The following is a 19,207-nucleotide window of genomic DNA, read 5'->3' as shown; positions in this document are numbered from 1 at the left end:
CACATGAAGTCAGTTGGCAGTTTAATTTGATATAATCTAGCAAAATGGTAAGTTAGTTGGTCGTTATGATTTTAAGTGCAGATGGCATGTTAGTTGATCATTAATCATGAATTCATGGAATTAGGATGAAAGGTTAATTGTTATGATTATTTATGGTTATATAATTTATAATTTAATTACAGAGAAAATTCTCGCAAGGAGCATGTTAAAGAGGTCGAAGCATTGTCAGAAAAGAATTAGGCAGGGCATCACCATCATTGGGTAGACATATAGAGAACCTAGCAATTTGAAACATGACACATCTGTGGAATTGCATGAGTTATTTAAATAATTAATTAAAAAAAAAATTAAGTTATAATATAAAACATCCCTCAAAGGATTGTAATTTATCTTTCATCATTATTATTTTGATATTAATTTATATTCATGATTTAACAACATTATAATTTAATAATTTAAATAAGCAATTATAATAATATTCAAAAACTATAAAATAATTGGGATTATAATGTTCAAATTTTAACAACATTTGAATTACTATTTTTGAGTTATAATCTTTCAATCCTCTTTCCATTCTTTTATGTCTTCCTTGTTTTTAATCGATTAAGTAATTGGAAAATAGAATCCATTATAATCTTTTTAACTTTATATTCTTGCTTTGCAACAAATTAATGAATTGGAATTCATATGGTTTCTTGTAACCAATGGAAGCCAAATTAAACTCTTTGTTCTTGTGAAATGTCATTAAATTTCCAAAGTTAACCAAAATTAGAAATAAGTTCAAACACAAATAAAATCAAACAAAAGTTGTCATATCAAATAGATGGTGCACTCTTGGCATGTAACAATCTTCACTTAGTGTGGCAGATGTAGAAGGGTCGCGGTTATAAACAAGAGCCCTGGCAAAATAGATGAAAGGTAACTGCATTTGAATATGGTGGAGAGTTTTTATTAGAGAATGTGCATGAGTGTGTGGAATTAAGAAAAGGAAGCTACAGGGTCTGAGAAAGCCATGTGAGGACCAGAAGTGGCGTTACTACTAAAGGAGGCACATTTTTGGGATTTCAATGATACATTGGCTAAATGAATATATGCGCCATGGATTCCTAATCTCCATATTTCATCAACAATTCAAATTGGCCCATAAATTCAAGCTATGACAATCTCTAGGTTCTATAGATTTCCAATTAAGAACTACGAATCTAGCTAGGCTCAGGTCACAACTTGTTGTAACAGGATATAGAAAAATCATGAAAGGGTAATCTTTCTCTTGCACAATTTTAATATGCTTTCATATGCGAACTGTATGCATCATCAATACTATCATTTCTATATTGATAGTAAGCATTCTCTTATCATTTGTTATAACACCTATAAGAATTATTTTAACATTTGCTATAACCATCTGTAAGCATTTTCCTTGTCATTGCTATGCCAACTGTATGTATGAACCTTACTATTTGCCATGCCAACTGCACCATTTGTTATGCTTCTCTATTTGATGGAATCTGACTAAAGTTGGAATCAAATTATATTTAAATCCCAAGTTTTGAATGTGCTACATTAAGTTATGAAATCACCTTTTTCCTTTCAGATTGGAATTGGTTTGATAAGAGGAGGTTCTTGTTCAAATATTCTATTCAATATCTCTTTGATAATCTTTTGTTATTTTTAACTTAGAGTATAAACCTTGAATAAGCCACAATAACCTTGAATATATAATTCAATACATTCTTTTCTTTCATAATGAGATGATAAATGAATCCACACCGAGGAATTCATTGGTGATATGCCATAATAGGCGGAGAGGTGAATATGAATCGCAAGCACCTGGGAATCACCAGCAAGGAAGCTTGAAATGGTGAGGAGGTGTAGAGGGTCTACAAGAAAGCAGAAGAGAATTTAGTGATAATTAAATTAAGTAATTAAGTATTCATATTTTGAAATTTTAATAATATAAAATGTGAGAGGGTGGTTGTATGTAATCTTCTTGAATAAATGAAGGTGCCATCTGTTCTGAGAATCCTGAATACTTGGGACTCACCCGTCTGTGAAGCCAAAAAGATGGATGATGAGGCATAATAAAGTAATCATCAATAACATGAACTAGTACCAAATTATGATAGAATAATGTTTAATATTCTTAATAAGAATTTATTAATAACTCATGTACATTCCTATTACTATGATCTCCTACTGCCAAGTCGTATGGCATGTTGTATACCATGATGCCTAGTGGATGGAATGATGTTCCCTATCAATTCTAGGTAGGGAGGGCCTTTCTTGTTAGAGATCGTGTGGGATATATTGTGGTCTAAGGTTGGGTGGTTAAGCCCCTGACATAGTTTCGCCTCTCTCAAGACTTTGAATATGCGTCAGACAGAGATAAGCCATGCATTCAATTGTTTATCGAAAATAGGTAATATTATTTTTGTTTATGAGAAGGTAAGATTAAATTGAAGTATCTCATTGTTATCATCATTTTACTTTCATCTAAATGAATATTGAATATAGGTATTTATCTAATCTTGAGAACTTGTCACAGATAAGCAATCGGAAGGAAAAGAAATCCAAAGCCTTAATTGATTGTGTGATAGTTGGAACCTTAACTAATACAATGGTATTGGAAGCCCTGACTGAATTCATGGTATCAAAAGCCCTAGTTGAATCTGTGGTTGTGAAAGCTGTAAATTGATCTGTTGTCTCTGAAACCCTAGATAAAATTTGTGATCGCGGAAGCCCTAAATTGAATCCATGGTTGTAGAAGCCTTAAGTGGTAAAGTTGTATCAGAATCACTAAATAAATTGATGGTAATTGATGCCCTAATTGGTAAGATGATATGTGATGCCCTAATTTATGTTATAGTGGTATTTAGTTGTATTCATCAAATGATTTTTGAGATAGCAATCGATTTCATAAATTGTTGTAGTGTATTTGTGGACCAACCCAGGTGGTTGCATAAGCACACTTAGATGATTTTCAGGCTCAATTTTTTGAGGTATGTGATATCAATTTTTGAATTTCATTAAAAGGTATTACAAGTATTTAGTTAAGATATATATTTTTTGTTTAACCAACTTTAATGATAAATCTTCTTCACATGATCATGAATGGTGTAATTGCTTTCTTATGAAATCAATGTTATAACTATAATCTATGCTTATGTTAGATGTTAATTTAGACCTAGAAAATTTGGATGTTACATTCACATTGAATTTCACAATTTCAAAGCATGGCATTTGGCAACATTTTGATTTTATAATTACTAAACATTGAATCCTGTCAGCTTCCAATTTTGCAAAGTTGGGACTACGTTTTGAAAAGTGTTCTGATTCTATGACTTTAGGAAAGGTGATATTGTTGATGATTGATTTTGCAAGTTTGACACTGATGATTCTCTAATAGTTCGTAGCTCCGAAAATCATGAAGAGGCATTAATTTCATTAATTGATTGACAAAAAAGATTATGTCATGGATTTTTTCTATTCGCCTAGCTTCTTTTAATTTGACATTGGATTTACAAATGGCTTGTGCTAAAGATTTGAGGAAAATGTGGTCATTTAATGTGCTTTGTTTCACTCATGATTATAAGGATAGTTGGTGGGCTTGTTCTTCTACAAAAACATTCTAGTACAATTTTTTTGTGTTTGTTTTGCATGTCAAAAGATATGGGGCTACTAGTGCAATCACATGATGAAAATGAAGTAGCATGCCTAGTCCTACAACATGGATTAACACTAGCCTAGGAGGATCAATTTGATATCATTAACAACATGTACACAATCACATGGGATTTATGTACAACATATGCCCACAACTAGAGTGAATACCATGAAATTCTAATAGAGGAAGAAATAGGGGAATCCCTAAACATGTTTGTGGGAGTTCCAGATGAAGAAGTTTCCTTGTGCCTAGAAGAAATTCTCAACATGATGTGAGAATTATAATTATCTTTAGTTTTCTTTTTTATTGTAATTAATCCATAACAAGTTGTAGTTAGTTTTTTAGTTAGTTAGGATGAAAAGGCCTAAAGCTTATTTGTACCATTTTATGTTCTATATAAAAGGGTACCAAAGGCCTTATAACATATGGAGAGATATAAATATATATACTTGAAAGAATAATTTTTGTAGATATAGGTATGTATAGTGATGTAGATACTACAGCTTGTTACAACTCAGTTGTACTTCTTTTTCTAAATTAAAGTACACTAAAATTAAATACTAACCTTTGAATTATTACCTAACCTCTGGATTTTCTCATTAATCTAATTGATGACATGCTTATATTTTTTCCAACATACTTTACCAATTGTTAGGAAAATGTGTTGCAAGTAAAATAATATACATACCAATAGTGATAAAAAATTGTAGGTGTTTGATTTTGCAACTTGAATTATCTTCATATTCTTTTCAACTTGTCTCAAGTGTAACTTGACAAGGTCTAGTTCCAGTCCTTTCTTTACAATTTTGCATGCCAAACATATAGCTCCACATGAAACACTATTAGGTTTTCTCAATCAAAAGATCTTGTAGGAAACTACATAGGTAGTAAATCTAGTTTCAAGATCTTTGATTGATTCCACTTTCAGACCTCTTCCATCCCATTGCACTTGTTGGATCCTCATTTGACAGGGTTTTAATCACCTCTAGGAATGTAAACAATACCTAGGATTTAGCTACCAACCATAAAAAGTATAGTAGACCAATAGGACTAACTGAAAAGACAATAAAATCTTCTCCCCTTTTAATTTTGCAATAGCTAGGTGGGAATACCTAGGATTAATCAACATTTCTTTCTCTACAACATCTAAACATTAATCCTCAAGATGGTTACCTTAAATATTCTAACTAAGCGAAAATAACAATGATTTAGGATAGTTAATATTTCTTCTCCCATATTTCCTAAGTCAAGTATAGGGTAAATATTTCAGATCCACAAAACAACATAAAACATAAAATTCTTGATTAAAGGTTTTATTATCGTGTAAACATTCATGTCCACTTAGAGTAAAATGTGACTAGTAATTTATCTATAGGGTTCCAATTCACAAATTTGATACCATAATCTATGATCTATTCCCTTAACTTGTAAGTGAAATCAATATACCATTAACATTCCATACTTATAAAAATCTTTCTATAAAATCCTATGATCTTTTCACACCATATCAAAAAATTACTTAACCCATCAGATTAATAGCAACATGTGATATGACATATAATTCTAAATTAAATAGAATAGAAAATTCAAATATAATTGATGTTGAATTCAAAATGTCAAAGAACAAGACAAAAAGTGACAAGATTTATATGGTATAACTCCACTGATCTCTTCAATTTATATTAATTTTTCTTGAAAATTATACATAAGTATTTATATCTATAACTTAGAAAAATGACTTAGAAAATTTCTATACTATTCCTTTCATTCATCATCGACATAAAAAATGAATACATAGGAAATTGGACTAACTCAAAATGAAAATCCCTTTTTAGATGAAAATTTAGACCATCTATTAAGTCCTGAGAACTTATTTATAGATATGAGTTGTAACAAGCTTTGGAATTGAAAGGAATAGACACATGTCACTAGATCATTTGACAAAAAAATCTCAGTACAAAAAAATATGTGACTCACCAAGAAGGGCATGGGCAGTTAGCTTCTCAATGCTTTGATGTGGCAGTTTTGAGATCATGTGATTCTTTTCTTTCTCTTATAAGCTACTTGTCACCATCAAAAGGAAATATCTTTGGATTTTCTAGCTCTGGTGGGCCATCATTATTAGAATCATCAGTTGGAATATACTTTTTTACCTACTCTTCAAATTCATCACATGTTCACCATTTATGCTTGAGGGTCTAATGTTCCACCTATCTATATGGATTGTACTTTACTATGGCTTGTGTGACTTCTTTCTCAAAATTTTCATAAAATTGCCATGAATTTACTATTTCTAAAATACACTCTTGAAAAAGTGTCATATTCATATCTTAGGTTATGCATTTTACAATGTCATTTACCTTGTTAATAGCCTCATTTCTCCACTCATCAAATTCTGTAACACTTTTGTCCTATTTCAAAATTGCTGGCAGTAATGTTTCCTAGAAACTCTCCAAATTTTCTTTTAGCTCCATCATCTTATTTTATTATAATCTAGCAAAATTGAAAATTTCTTGAGTGATTTTAGAATTTTAAAGTGGGCATGGAATCTGAAGGAGCATTAGGGTCCACTCTCACACATAGTTTAATTTCCATCATTTTCTCAATTCTACCAACCCAATTTTGATGAGTTCATTTTACCATATTTCTATAATCCTCTAATTTATTGATGGCCAAATATAACAACTTACACACTTGGTGGAGTCTAAACATTCTAGAGTTAATTTTCTCATGTAAATACATTATCATAGTTCAAACAATGATCTCCTTAACAAAACCAAAACTTCTTTTGTCATTTTCAATTTTCAACTATAGGTCAACCACATCTTTGATCAAATCATTAACATCTTTTCTTTCCTTGGGAGGACTCATTTAGAGTGGCACTATGGCATATTCTGGTGTAAATGATACAATACTCAATCATCTTAAAGAGCTTACTCCTTTTGCACTTGATGGCTTGTTTGTATTCGAAGGCTTGGTTGCTTCTAGCTCAGCCACTTTCTACTCTAATAAGCTTACTTTGGGTGAGCTTTGAATGATTCTCATAAGTAGTAAAAATATGCTTATACCTCTATACCAACTCTTCATATTTTTTCTCCTTTCCCTAGCTACATCATGTAAGTAGGAAACATGTTCTTTCAAATCTCCAATTGATTTAGAGAGCTTAGCATCTTCCACTCTCTAAAGGACTATGTTTCCTTTGATTCTAATATTATTAACAATCTGTTTCCCATAAGTACAAGATGAGAAGGACCAAGTTGCTAAGTCAACTAAGTGCTCACTATAGTACATGCCTATTGTAGCTCTATCTAATTCCTTAATATTAGGCCTTTTCAATCTCATGTCTTGAATAATGGAATCAAATGCCACAACATCTTCTATATTGATATTTTCTAACTATAAAACTCCTAATTTCTCAACATATTTCTTCCCTCTTCTAGGGTAATAGTCTTAAACCTATTCAACATTTCTTCCTTAATTTATTGAATGAGATCCTCTACACCAGCACTAGGCATTTGTACCTTCCTTTCTTCTATTTTTGATGACATCTTGACCATAGTTTTTCCATAGCAAGTACTTGAAGGTTATTGATTTAACAAATTCATCATCCTCAATAAAGGAATTCCATTGATCTCTTGAGTAGTTATATTAGATATAAGTACCCTTGGTACTTGGAGGAGTCCTTCATTTAATATTTTTTTTGGTATATAAAGGTAATCCTCCTCCTCTCTTCTTCCTCAGGATCAATATTCACTTCCCCTTATTTTTCTTGAGTAGCTACTATTCTACTAGGGGCTCCCTTTTCTTTAGGCACAAAATCATGGTGCCTTTCTGATGGTGAGGGTGGAGTAGGTGGTTTGGGAGACTATGGAGAAGGGATTTTTCCAACTAGGTCCTCTACCTCTTAACCTTCCAACATCATTGGTGCTACTAGCTCTCTAGGAGGCCTTTTCCTATGGCATATCCTTAAGCCTCCCTTAATTCTAATTCTCTTTATAGGATCACCTCTCCGAGGCTATTAATTTTCTCTCATATTTCTTCTTGTGGAATCATGCTAGAGGCTTTTAAGAATATATCTAACCCTTTGACATCCTCTATGAATGTTACTTTTGATGTTCTAACTCTAGCAATTTTTCATTCATTGTATCATACACTTCTAAAAAATTCTCAAGTATTATCATCAACTTCTAAGCCCATGTTTTGGAATTTCTTACAAGATCATATGTTGGGTCCTCTTTACGAATATGGTTTAATAATTCCTTAAAATAATGTCATCTTCTCTTCTTTTTCTTCTGACGGTCAATATCATCATTTCTGATGATGTCCTCTAGAAAATCAAACTCATGCTTACCCCTTGGTGTTATTTTTTATCTTTCCCAATACCATTTGATAAAATCCTTCTATATCATTTGGTCTCTTAGAACTAACCTCCATGAATTAAGGTATTAGTATTTTGAAAAAATCCTTGTGCCCTCCCCTTATCATTGCAAAATGATGAAAAATTATGAAATCTGGGAAGAAAGTCCCCTTACGGGCCTTTCCTAGGAAGTCAATATCTTGGAGCATACCAATCTTATGAATTCTAAAAATCCAATCCGCAAAGGAACATGCCTAGGCATCACAAGATATCTTCCTGGGAAACCATAAATACTGACAAAAATTGTGTGAGGCTAGAAATAAATATCTCCACATTGGTGGGATAACTTTGATTTAACACTACAATCAATTGGTCTTAAGAATGTCTGTAGGATATGAGGAAAAATCCCAAACAAATGGAAATCTTTTTCTTCTAAGAGAAACTCCAAAATGATTCTTAAACAAAGTAAAATTGGGCTCTTCCCAATCAACTAACATGACATTTTACCATAGTTGCACTGGTGATGTGTTATCACCCCTTTCAAAATCCATATACATGTTTAACAAAATAATTTCTATTGTGAAAAAGGATCATATGCATGAGTAATGAATTCTATCTAAAATATTTTGATTCTCCTCTAGACAAAGTTGTCAACCCTTCATTCATTCTTGCTCTTAGGTATTGAGGAAAGTCATAAACAATTTCTACATCACACTTTTGAATCCCTACACACATCCACATAGTTGACTTACTAAAGTTTCCCTTATTTTCTAACCTTAACACCTTGTATGGATCATTGTGTGTGTTCACTAATGTATCATCATAACTCTCTATATTACCTACAATGTATGAGATAGCTACAAGTTTTATTCCATCCACCTCCCTTAAAAAAGGGATGATTAGGCTTTATTGCATATCTAGTCCAACCTAGTTGAAAGCATCTTCAAACATTTTGAAGTCAATTTATCAATTGCATCTAAGGCTGGATGAAGCTCAAGAACCTTCCTAATGGACACAACATCTATCTTCAATAAAATTTCTCCATCTAAATCCATAGTTTTCTTAATGATAGGGTCATATTTTGCTTCTAATTCCAATGATTGATCAATATCTAGGAAGACAATGGGAAATACTAATTTCCGTAAGTCATATTGCCACACATGTGTAAATGGCTTCCAACATTAGCTTGACCATATCACCTCCTAAAGACATCTAAACTATCAACTAGCATTTGTGAATCATAAATATTTCTATATTTATCTGTTAACCTAGGGAAAAATTCATTCTTTAAGGTTCTTTATTCATCTATTGTTTCCCTACCTTCTTTTGACAAGGGTAATTGGTCAATGAAATAATCTTGTAGGAGCCTATCCTCAAAATTAAGTTCACCACACTACTTCTTAGGTGACATTTTTATAATTTTGGGTTATTAGTTCACTTATCGTTCTATAAGGGTTTGTCAATTGAAAACTAGGGATTTGATAGCAATCAAATACACTAGAGAAAACCAAAATTTCAATTTGATGGAAATAGAAATTTAGGATTCAAAAATGGAAATGTATTACTTGTTTTTAACATTTTCTTGAGAAATATTACTCTAAAACTTTCTTTGAACTCTCTTGCTGGAGATGATCTCAATCATCCCAATTCTAGATTTTGAATGTGCTAGGTTAGCAATGTGAGTGAAATAACAACCATTAACTCCTTTTAAATGGAATTAAAACCATTAATATAGGCAAAATAATTTTAGTTGCAAGTGGAAAAATCTTTTCCTTCACCACTATACCCAATTTAAGTTTCCACCATTGATTCCCTTTTATTTTTCATTGGATAACTAACATATTACTTGACCCATACTAACTATCCTTATCGTCATCTAGGACTTGATGCTCAACTAATGGGAATTAAGAAATGATGCCTCATAATTTTCTTTAAAGATTCCATGCTCCTGAGAGAAAGATCTATTGGAAGATTGGGGAGATTGTTGGAAGCATGAATGTTGATGATATTCCTATGGGGGATTACTATTATGATGATATGCTACATTCATGACTGAGTTTGTCATTGATGTTAACATAGCATTTTTCTATAGTATCTGACAGAAGAATAGTGGAAAGAACAAGTTGGTATAGATGGCTAGTTGAGCACTATAACCACATGAGGTTATGGAAGATACTTTTGAGTATCTAGTATATATAGTTAACATCAAAAGAAGAAAGGACAAGTATAGAACAATTTATGTAAGTTTTGGAGATGTTTGTTTAGAGAGAGAGTTTACAGAGGCATGTTCTAGTAAACTTGTTATATCTCTTAGCAGAATTGATATCTTGAGGATCAAGGTTGAGGGCATAGAGAAGACATGTTGAGGATGATGTGGCTAAGCTTTCTCATTATAATATTGCATGTACATAAAGTTATTCAAGTTTCAAGGTGGAAGATTAATGTTATCGCTAAGTGTAATGTGTTCTTAATGTGGTCCTATAATAACTAATTGAGAAGGTCTAACAACCAACTTAGGGAAATGTTTTGCAGACTCGGTACCAAGGAAGGACATTTTCCTTTATCATGATGTATTGAATGAATGGAATATGAATTAATGATAAGTAGTAAAGAGTGAAAAATGTGAAGTTGAGTAGAGCAGTGCAGATGTGAAGGAAACTGCATTGTTGGGTTTTTTTTGAGTGATTTGAGGTTTGGTGTTTGGATTAGAGGTCTGTGACCTGGGTTTTTCTTGCCTACATTATACCACAATTTCTAACAGGGTTGGTACAACTCTTAACAAGGTTGGAATCTCCTAACAAGGATTTAAAGTCTCCTAACAGGGACTCATTGTACTAAATATTTTAATAAACTCCTAATAGGGTCCATCCTCTAACAAGGAATATTTATATTAGTACATCATCTTGTGGGCATTATTCCCATCAAGGTTTTCCCTCTAATCAAGGGTTTCCCTAGTCAATATATCTAGTGTAATTATCTATGTGCATTTTATTATAGTTGTTGTTTACTTTAGTTGAATGGTTAAGTTTATTTAAAGAAGATAAATGTTTTAATTGTTGGATAACTGATTTACCCCAATCCCCCCCCCCACTCCCTAGTTATCTTGGTGGACTATTGTTTCTAAAAATTGGTATATGAGCATCAAGTCCTTGAAGATAAAGTTTAACAACTTGGGGAGATCCATGGCAAACATGTTTAGGAAAGATAGTCTGAAGTTTGATGGAACAAACTATGATAGTTGGAAGGAAAAGATGAAGACACATTTGTTGTGTATGGGTCTGGGATATTGGATCTTAACAAAATTAGAGAAGACAATCATTATCAAAAAGGACTTGGAAACTTGTACTGAGGCAAAGAGAGATTTTTTCATGTGTGACATCAGAGCTAGGGAAGCACTATTGAATACACTTCCTGAAATTGATTACAATCAAGCAAAATTAGTTGCTACTTCACATTTGATTTGGAAAGCTTTGGAAAATAGTTTTGAAGGTGATACACATTCTAAGAATTTGAGGTTACATAGTTGGATTTGTGCATTTCAAGATGCTAAAATGATGGAAGATGAATCTGTACGAACATATATAGGTAGAATATTAGAAATTATTGCAAGAATTAAAGCTCAAGGAGGAACCAAAGAAGATGATGAGGTTATATGGAAGATATTGAAGACTCTAACACCACCATTTAAGTCAGTAGTTCAGATGATATAGTTGTTGATATCTTGTAGTAAAGATTTCACAAAGGAAACATTTCTTTGAAGACTTGAAGCAATTGAGAATGAACTTAGATAGTCTAGAGAATTGACCAGAATAGAGATAGCTTTTAGTGCTTTCAATATTCGACCCAACTTATCAAGGAGAAAAAGTGCTAGAGGAGATTTTTATAGTAGTAGTAGATCTGAGGAAGAAAAAATGATTAAAGAAGGAGTAGCCTTTTTGGTAAGAAGAGAAAAAGGAGGTAAGAAAATCTTTAAATGTTGGATTTGTGATGAATATGGTCATTATGCATTTAAGTGTCCTAAAAGAAAAAAAAGTAGAAGGGAAATCATAAACCTAGAAAAGATAGAGAATTTTTGTATGGTAATGAAGATAATGATTCTAATGAACAAACATTAAGTACTAGTGATGAGAAGAATTCTAATTACATATCACGGATTGAGAAGAATTCTAATTGGATAATTGAGAATGGTTGTTCACATCAAATGACTAGTGACATGCACAAATTTTTGACTTCAAAAGTTAGGATGGAGGAATTATTAGAGTTGGAAATAATGTAGCATGCCAAGTAAAAGGTATTAGATCTACAACTCTTGATGATAAAACTAACACCAAGGATGTATACTTTGTTGATGGTTTAAAGCATAATTTTTTGAGTGTTGGACATCTAGTAGAAGAAGGTTATTAGTTATAATTTATAGAAAAGACATGCAGGATCAAAGATAAAAATGGAAAGGTAATTGGAATAGGAATCAGATCTAGAGGTAATGTATTTCAGTCAAATCCTACTAAAATGACATATTTGGTTGAAAAGGTAGATGATAGTTAGTTATGGCATAAGAGATTTTGTCATGTAAACTTTGATAGTATTGTGAGGACTAGCAGAATGTTCATAGTTAGAGATTTTCCAAAGATTTTAAAGCCTACTAACAAAATTTTCAAGAAGTGTGTTTTGGAAAAGCATAACAGAACTTCTTTTTACACCAAGAAGTTTACCACTACAGTGAAGTTGGAGATTGTACACACAAATCTTATCGGTCCTACAAGGACTAAAGGATTCTATGGTGAAAGGTATTTTATGATTCTAGTTGATGATTTTTCTAGAATGATGTTGGTTTCATTTCTTAAAGAAAAGTCTAAGGCATTTGACAGGTTCAGGATATTCAAGAATAGAGTTGAGGATGAATTTGGTATGAAGATTAAATGTTTGAGATCAGATAGAGGAGGAGAATTTAATTCGAATGAGTTTAACATGCTTTGTGAAGAAAATGGAATTAAAAGATAGCTATTAGCTCTAAGAACCCCTAAATAGAATGGCATTATAGAGAGAAGGAACATGTTAGTTACAAAAGCTACAAGAGCTATGTTAGTAGAGAATGACATATCCAAGACATTTTGGAAAAAAGTTGCGAATACAACAATCCACACTATGAATAGAGTGTAAGTTAGAAAGGACACAAACAAGACACCTTATGAATTGTGGTTTGATCACTCACCTATAGTTAAGTATTTTAGAATATTTGGAAGTAAATGTTACATAAAGAGAGATGATGACATTGGTAAGTTTGATGCTATAAGTGATGAAGGTATGTTTCTTGGTTATTCATTGAAAAGAAAGGCTTATAGATCTTATAATAAGAGAACTAAGACTATTAGGAAAGTGCAAATGTGAGAATTGATGACAAATTCAAAATACAAGAAAGAGTAGTTGATTATAATTTAGATGATGATCTTTTTACCAAGACAAGGAATGATGAGGTATTTCTTGAGACTAATAATGATTTGTAGAATGAAGGAGAGCCTAGGCAGGAGCAAAGCTCCAAACCTTCAATGGAGCCAAGAGTTGAGATAGAAACTCCTACTTTAGGAAAGAACATAATAAATAATTACCCATCTGAATAGATCATTAGAAGCAAAGAAAAAGGTTTGATGACAAGAAGAAGAGTAAATGAAGAATTATGCTTGATATCTAAAGTTAATCCCAAGAATTTAGATGAAGCATATAAAGTGACTTCTAGAAGAAAGATATGAAAGAGGAATTGGATTAGATTGTAAAGAATGAGGCATGGGAATTGGTCCCCAGACTAGTAGACAAGATTTTGATAGGAACTAAATAGGTAACCAAGAACAAGATGAATGAGCAAGGAGAAATTGTAAGAAACAAAGCAAGTTTGGAAGGTAAAGGTTACTCACAGCAAGAAAGATTATGAGGAAACTTATTCTCTAGTGGCTAGAATAGAAGTAGTAAGATTATTCTTAGCCTATGCAACACAAAAGAAGTTCAAAGGATATCAAATAGATGTCAAGCCATCATTTTTGAATGGAGAACTTGAAGAAGAGGTATACATTGAGCAACCCAAAGGATGTCCTTTAACAAATAACAAGGACATAGTATGCAGACTAAGGAAAGTATTGTATGGATTAAAGAAATCACCTAGAAACATGTATGCAAGGTTGGACAAGCATTTGACAAAACTTGGATATACAAAACATATGGCAGATAGTAATCAATATTGGAAAGAAACTGATGACGGTTTGATGATTTTGGTAATATTTGTTGATGACATAATATTTGGAGGAAATGATGAAGAAAGTGAGAAGTTTACAGAAGAGATGAAGAAAGAATTAGAAATGAGTATGATAGGAGAGATGAAATATTTCCTAGGATTATATATTGTACTAGAATAAAGAAGGAATCTTTATTTCTCAAACTAAGTACTTGAAGGATTTATTGAAAAGGTTTGGTTTGAAAGCATGTAAACCAATTGGAACACCTATGGTAACTAGACATAAGTTATCTACAAAGGATCAGACACCTAATATTGAGAAGAAGAGGTATAGATCTATGATCAAAGGATTGCAATATCTAACTCACACAAGGTCAGATATAGAAAATATAGTTGGAATTGTTGAAAGATTCCAAGCTGATCCTAGAGAAGCACATTATGTGGTAATCAAAAGGATATTTAGATATTTGAAGGGAACATCTAAGTTTGGATTATGGTATGATAGATCTAATGATTTCACTCAAAGTGTTTATACTGATGTAGATTGGGTAGGCAATATGGATGACAAAAAGAGCACCAGTGGAGGAGCTTTTTTTCTTGGAGGAAGATTGGTTTCTTGGTTAAGAAAGAAGCATGATTTTACATCTCAAAGTACAATAGAACTAGAGTATTTTGTAGTAGCAAATAATTGCAATCAAGTCATTTGGATGAAGCAAATGCTAAAGGATATAAGGATAGAAATCAATGAACTTATTGTTATACATTTTGACAATGCAAGTATGGTAAATATGTCTAAGAATCTAGTGTTACATTCAAGGACTAAGCACATTTCTATTATGTATAATATGTTAAGAGAAAAAGTTGTAGAAAAGGAAATCAGATTGGATTATGCAAGCACTAGAGAGCATATTGTAGATATATTCATTAAGCCTCTTCCCAAAGATACTTTTGAGTGTTTGCAAGGTATGCTTGGGGTTATGCCCCTTCCTAAATCAGAGTAGAAGATGCAAGAGTGCATTAGTCCAGGGTAATAGGGCACCATTATTTGTCTAGATTGAATGTTGATGCTTCCTAAATAAGGGAGAATCTATGATGGACAAAGTCATTGGGGAATCTTATTGGATGTTGTTTTGAATAGTTTCTTTTGATACACAAGCTAGTAAGTATCACTTGTTGTAGAGTTTGATGCAATAAAGTTGGTTACCTTTGACATTGATGTCAATGGGAAAGAAATTTGGCTTGAAAAATAATATGTTGAGGAAGATGTTTGACATAACCACTATATGCAAAATAATAGTTTGGTATAGAGAACATTGAGGTATATCAATGAGGGAGAATGATTGATGAAGAGGATTTGAAGATGGACAGTCTTTTATTGGTATTCTTGGAACTAGATGTTTTTCATCTATATTGCCATCAATTCCATAGAGGGAGATTTTTGGAAGATTGGGGAGATTGTTGGAAGCATGAATGTTGATGATATTCCTATGGGGAATACTACTATGATGATATGTTACATTCATGACTAATTTTTTCATTGATCTCAACATAGCAATTTTCTATGGTATATGATAGAAGAACAATAGAAAGATCAAATTGGTACGGATGGCTAGTTGAGAATTATAAGCACCCAAGGTTGTGGAAGATACTTTTGAGTATCTAGTATATGCAGTTAACATCAGAAGAAGAAAGGACAAGTATAGAAGAAGTTATGTAAGTTTTGGTGATGTCTATTCTAAGATAGAGTTTACAGAGGCATGTTCTAGTAAACTTGTTATATCTCTTAGAAAATTTGATATCTTGAGGATTGAGGTTGAGAAAATAGAGAAGACTTGTTTAGGATAACATGGATAATCTCACTCATCATAATTTTGAATTTATGAAAAGTTATTCAATTTGCAAGGTAGAAGATTAATGTTTTTTATTAGATAAACAGGTTTTACAGGGACCCTGAAACCCAAGAGTTAAAACATTAACAAGGCTGATAATAAGCATGAAAAACCCAGCCAAAAAAGTTCTAGTTCAAAGGCTGAAAATAAGCACAAGGCCTAGCCAACAGACAAAAACCAAAGAAAAGGCCAAGAACAGAAACAACAAGAAATAACCAGGGCAAAAGCCCTTACAAAAAGCCAAAAAAAGGCATAGAAAGAAACAAAAGAATAGGTAGAGGATTAATCCTTGTTCTTAATTTTTTCGTAGAAGATTAATGTTATCACTAAGTGTAATGTGTTCTTAATTTGGTCCTATAATAATTAATTAAGAAGGTCTAATAGCTAACTTAGGGAATTTTTTTATGGACTTAGTATAAAGGAAGGACATTTTCCTTTATCATGATGTATCTAATGAATGGAATATGAATTGATGATAAGAAGCAAAGAGTGTAAAATGTGAAGTTGAGCAAAGTAGTGTGGAAGTGAAGGAAACTTTATTGCTGAGGTTTTTTTCAGTGATTTGAGGTTTGGTATTTGGATTTGAGGTTTTTGATATGGTCTACAAGGTCTAATAGTGATTGGTCTAGTTGACAAGATAGAGGAAATGGCAGAGGAAAGGAGAAGATAATAGTAAATTACTTGTTTGAGTAGTGAGCTCTTCTTGTAGTTGAAATTGCATGTTTGGGAAATGAGCTCTTCTTACATATATTATACCACAACTCCTAATAGGGTTGGAATCTCCTAACAAGGATTGAAAGCCTCCTAACAGGGACTCATTTTACTAAATGTTGTGATAGACTCCTAACAGGGTCCATCCTCTAACAAGGAATATTTACATTCCCACCGGGGTTTTCCCTCTAATCAAGCGTTTCCCTAGTCGACATATCTAGTGTAATTGTCTATGTGCATTTTATTATGATTTTTGTTTACTTTGGTTGAATGGTTAAGTTTGCTTAAAGAAGATACATGTTTTAATTGTTGGATGATTGATTCACACCCCCTCCCCCCCCCCCCACCTCAGTTATCTTGGTGGACTATTGTTTCTAACAAGATCCACATGTTCACATCTCTATTATTAGCAAGACAAATGCCAAACTTTGTGAGAATATGCAAACCATTGATCATCTTTTAAGACGAATCCTCATAAGTGAATCTTTTTCATCATGAGATTAAGTCCCAAACATTGATTTTAAGATCATGCAAAATCTTCTTATTAAGTAGCTTGAATCCTCTTAAGCACCAACTACACATGTATAATAATCTTTCTTTTTTGCTATTACGGAGAGATAAGTGTATAAAGAAATGTGAGTCATCAATTTCTTCTCTTTTAACTCCTATGTAAATGGTTTCATTCACACCCACTAACATCATCTATGTGGCCTAGTAATATGTCTAGTCTCAGCTAACTCGTGAGGTCGCACTGATTATTTTCTTCTTCATAGAATAGGACATGCATCACAATCTCACTTTTTCACAAGATAGGAGAGAGAATCTCACAAAAAATTCATAGTTGTTGGATGAAAATAGTGAGTCCATCTTTAGACTGTATCCATTTAGCCATAACTCCATGTGCCGCAAGTTGGTCATTTCCTAAAGTGATCATGATCTAGACCCACCATGTCATATCCATTCTAGACTTACATGGACTGGTAGGAGTAATAATAAATCTTCTAAGTAGACATGTCCCACTAAATCCATCCAAGCTCATGTCTGTGCCATGCAGTGTGATCTTGCTTTTTTTGTAGGGTAGGAGAGAGAAGCTCACAGGTAAGAGAGAGTCATTGATCTTTAAATTAGTGATCAAATGACAATCACGATCTTTGTCTAACTATAAGGCACATGTTAGTATCTTACTTTTTTCCTATGATCTTTATTAGGCCTTGCAAAGATGTGCTAACCATTGGATCATATCCACACTTTGCTTACAAACAAACAAAGATAAACTGATTATGCAGTAATATTTTAACATTAAAATGTATTTATCTCTAAGCCCAAGTTTCCTAGTGGTGTCCAAAAATTAGTCATTTCCAAGGCAATGTTGGTTGGTCATTACTTTGACTAAGCTATCCAGAGTAGGCCGAGCTACAAAGGACTTGTTTATATTTCATCACATGTTGAACAAGTCAAAGGTTTTCAAGCACCCCAGTCGAGACCGAGCAAGAATACATGCTAAGTAAAATAGTGGACAAAGAAATGTAAAGTTAATTAATGTCGAGTGAGTTATTATATACCAAACCTATAAAAAGTGAGAGAAAACATGAATGTTAGTTATGACTGAGTGTCAAGACATTTAATTACCGAGTAAACCAGTTTTGACATATGAGTTTGTAATAGCCCACAAACACTTATGTAAATCATTTAAGCCAATTTCTATATGACATTTAAAGATTTTAGAGATAGTTAAGGAGTAGATTACATGTTTTTTTGAAAGGCATTAATTAATCCCAAGAAAAGAAGATTAACAAATCAGAAAATTAGAAGGGTAAAACGAAACAAGGATAAACATGGATCATTGATTAAGATCTAGAAATTTATATGATTATCTATTTAAGAATAGTTCTAACCCTAAAATAATGATGATGAAAATGGAATAGATATGAAAGTGTGAAGAAGTGAACAATCTTAGAATAGAGCAAGGAGGTATAAGTTAGATAAGAAGATAAAATAGAGAAACCTAGCAATGAAGGAAAGAATAGAGCATATCAAATAAGGAGATCAGTTTGAAACATTGAAGAGAGGAGATATATAAACAAATTTTAGAGAAAATCAAAGGATTAAGTACTGAGATATTTTAATAGATGAATCAAGGAAAATCTCTTAATAGAGTGGTTTTAACCGACTTTAATAAATATCCTAACATAGTCCTTACTATTAGAGTGGGGTTGTCGTTGCACCAAAAGATTGATCTGTCAATGCTTGATACAACCACTCCACTTATAGTACACAAGAGGTGGTTAAGCTCTTTTCATGAATCCTAAGGGGAGTGCTAAACAAATTTCTAACAATCTCCCCCTCAGCATTACCTGAGGGTT

This window comes from Cupressus sempervirens, chromosome 11 (assembly GCF_028749045.1).
Source record: "Cupressus sempervirens isolate cs-2001-9-10 chromosome 11, ASM2874904v1, whole genome shotgun sequence".
Lineage (NCBI taxonomy): Eukaryota > Viridiplantae > Streptophyta > Pinopsida > Cupressales > Cupressaceae > Cupressus > Cupressus sempervirens.
The sequence above is the reverse complement of the archived record's forward strand: the minus strand, read 5'-3'. Positions refer to the sequence as shown.